The following is a 3,728-nucleotide window of genomic DNA, read 5'->3' as shown; positions in this document are numbered from 1 at the left end:
AGTTCACACGCAGATGGCACCCGTGACCGATGCTATCATTGTTTCTATGTCATGAGATCTTATCAGTCCTTTTAAATAAGACTTCCGCATTCATTTTTTATGGTGGTTTTAAAATATTATTTTTATTATGTATGCTTGGCGAGTTGAATAATGGTTTGGAATTTTATTTGAAGTATTGTATGTTACAAGATTTTTATTTTATTTGATACTCAGTTATGTTAATTGTCAAGTTTCTTATTAAATGTATTTTTAAGTATTTATACATATATGTATGGGCATATATGTATTCTTAGTATTATTTATTTTTAAGTATTTTTAAATGTTAAAAAAAAATCTAACATTTTATTAGACCGAGTTGTTTCATTTGTGTATGAAGTTTTCATTAAATAAAATCAGACATAAAATATTAAATAAATTTACATTTATTACTAAATTTAGTTATCTTATTTTGATTTTTAATTTTTAAATACATATTATTTTATTTTTATTCATTATTTTTCTCAAGGATTGAATAAGAAATCAAATAAAGTTCAAAATGAAAATAGTTTTAATTAGATTATTTTTTTTAAAAATCAATTATCTTGATTTAATTATATTATTAACTTGATTTTATTTGTTCGAACTAAATTCACCTAATTTCATTTCATTGATAGTCAAATCAAGTAATATACATAACCATGTAATTATATCATACACACTTGAAGACTATATTACAAAATCACAACAAAATTAAAAAAATTATAAAAATATAGTATCATGATCCTAACGGATATTTCACTGAATAAAAAATAAATAAAAAAACTAATAGAGTATAACTATATACTTTTTCATATAATATACTTTTATAATTAAAATATTCAGTGACATAATTTTTAAAGTTATTTTCAAATAACTTTTTTTAAAATAAAGTTTATATATTATAATAATATGATATTTTTTATATTTTAAAATAATTTTATTAAAAAAGAATTAACTTTTAAGTATACATTATATATGGAAGTTGTATTTTATATTAATGCTAATATATCTATACTATATATGAAGCAAGAGCACCTTAGTGGTCTCTTGGTATGCTCATTAAAAAAAAAATTTATTTAATAAAAAAGCACCCACAAAATTATCAAATTGCAAAAAAAAAAAAATTAAAATCAAACACTTGAAAAATATAAATTTATATTATACACACAGAACATAATATTTATATATAACATTAGACACGCAATGCTTGTGCCGTGCGACTAGTATCTAATAAATAAGAAAGTATGTAAAATTTAAATAGATCAATTGGCTTTACAAAATTAGAAAGAACATGTAGGGATATAAATGTCAATTTATAAAATAAATAGGTAAAATGGAGTGTGATTAACATATTTTGGAGTGTAAATAATATTTTTCTTTAAACAATACTAAAAATTGCATTAAGAAACTAAAAAAAAGATTACATGAGCTTCTTATTCTTGATCACTACTAACAAAAACCCTCTAACACTCCAAAAAACAAAAAATGAAAAGAAAGAAAAAACACAAGTCCTAATTGTATATTCTCTAAAAGATGATTAGCAACTCCACATGCTGCTATCGATCGAATCAATTGGCAACCTTAGTTGAAATTCAAGGCCAAGTGCAACTCATCATCTTCTTCTCTATATCCCCATAATTCAACCAATTGTCCCACCTCCACTTGATTTCTAGACAACATCTTGCTCCAATCTTTCCCATTCAACACAACCATGTTCAAGCTGCTCCACAATTTCAAGTGCAACCGGTAGTTTTCCCCAGTCGAATAGACGGCCGCAACGTCCAACCATATTCTCTTGTCCTCGTCTTGGACGCGTCTCCTCTCCTCATCTCTCAGAAATCCCATCAGCTCTCTGCTTTTGGTGACGAAAAGTCTGTTGAGGTTCGACGAAAGGTCGGATTTCGTTAGTTTTTTCTTGTACAAGAAGACCGGCCTGGCACCAAGTCGAGCCGCTATGTCCTGCAGAAGTCTTGAAAAGTTGTCCACCTGCATCCGTGGCTCTGCAGCCGGTTCTTCGTTATCCTCCGCACGCCCTCCGCGTCGTTGTTCGGGCCGTACCGGGACGAACTGATCGGCCGTGTTTGGATTGAAAAAATTCAGAGGCTCGGGATTGAATACCGTCGTGAACTCAACATCTGTGCAGACTTTAAGAAGCACTCCAAATAGTTTGATGACCTTGGTTTCTTTCACTTTCTCGAATATGATCGGCTTCATCTCGAGACGTTGTGCTGTTTGTTTCTTCTCGTCAGGAATAAGAGCATCCGGAGCTGCCGAAACAGATGATGATCCGGAATCAAACGCATGCAGATGTTCTATACAAGAAACATCATAAGAAAAGTTGGAATCCTCTCCCTCTCCGCGCGGCAGCGTACCGTTGCTCGCCGCGGTGAGTTCACCGATCTGATTACCAGACTCATTGTTAGATGAAATCGGGACTTTCTCCATTGCTACCACGATTGATTGCATGCTTCTTGTTTTGTGTTGCGTTATTCAGATGCTAACGAATAAGGAAATAAACTAGTGCATGGGATATTTATAGGGAGAGAGATAATTATAACTCTTTTAGGAAACGAAGTAATAATTATAATTCTTGTATGAAAAGGAAAAGGAATAGGAATGTGACCAAATACCAATAACCATTTTTTTAAAAAAATAAAATTAAAAAAAAATCTGAAAATCTTCCTTATTTACGTGTTTTTGGAGTTTCCTAATCGGGATATAACCTGATTTTGCGATAAAATAGGCTAAAGGTAGGAAAACAAATAAATTTCCTTTTGAAAACTACTTGGTTGATATATATGTTACCTTATTTATTTATTTCATGTCATCTATATTAGTAACTTGGAAAATGGAAATAATGATCGGGGATGAACTTTGAAATATACTATCTAAATAAAATCCAAATACATCTTAATTTGTGTGCGTGTGTACAAAAGTCATCACATGCCCTCGCTGCATCAAAACACATCCCAAACCTCGATGAGATGTATCATAATAAACAGTGAAACCACCAGTACCTGAAGGAATCGTCAAGACTGATGCACTAGTCAGTCGCTTCTTCAACTCAATAAAACTGGATTCACAGGCTTCAGACCAGATAAATGGAGTATTCTTCTGAGTCAACTGAGTAATCGGCTTCGCAATACTGGAAAAATCTTTAATAAAACGACGATAATACCCAGCCAAATCCATCAAAGTGCTAAATCCTGAAATTAGTGGGACACTTGTTTGATTCATGAGTATTCACGTGTGATTCAACTCATTTCATCAGAATATTCAGAAGAGGAGCCGAGAGAAAGAAGAACAAGGAAACTTCAATATTTTCTTCAACGTATAATTGCCATATCTTTAGTTCTGGTTATCCGATTTCGATTCCGAAAGGTGTTCTGGACTCCTTGCAACGAGACCTTCGATTTGATGTAGGTTTTCTTTTAGTTCATCATGATTTGAGAATTCGAAAATGGCAGAGATCAGATTTGATTATGAATGGATGTTGTTGAGCTTGTATTCTTTGTTCTATTGAAGTCGGGTCACCCGATCGAGCGAGGTGTTCCAATTTTTTAAAAAAAAAAATTTTTTACTTAGTCTTTGATGCTAGTCTAATATTTATGAATCTTATATTCATTGAGTTGGAAATGAGAGATTAGTACTCGGATCCTCATAGTATATAACCTGATTTTGCGATAAAATAGGGTAAAGGTAGGAAAACA

This window comes from Henckelia pumila, chromosome 3 (assembly GCF_033568475.1).
Source record: "Henckelia pumila isolate YLH828 chromosome 3, ASM3356847v2, whole genome shotgun sequence".
Lineage (NCBI taxonomy): Eukaryota > Viridiplantae > Streptophyta > Magnoliopsida > Lamiales > Gesneriaceae > Henckelia > Henckelia pumila.
Note: the sequence above shows the minus strand (reverse complement) of the source record.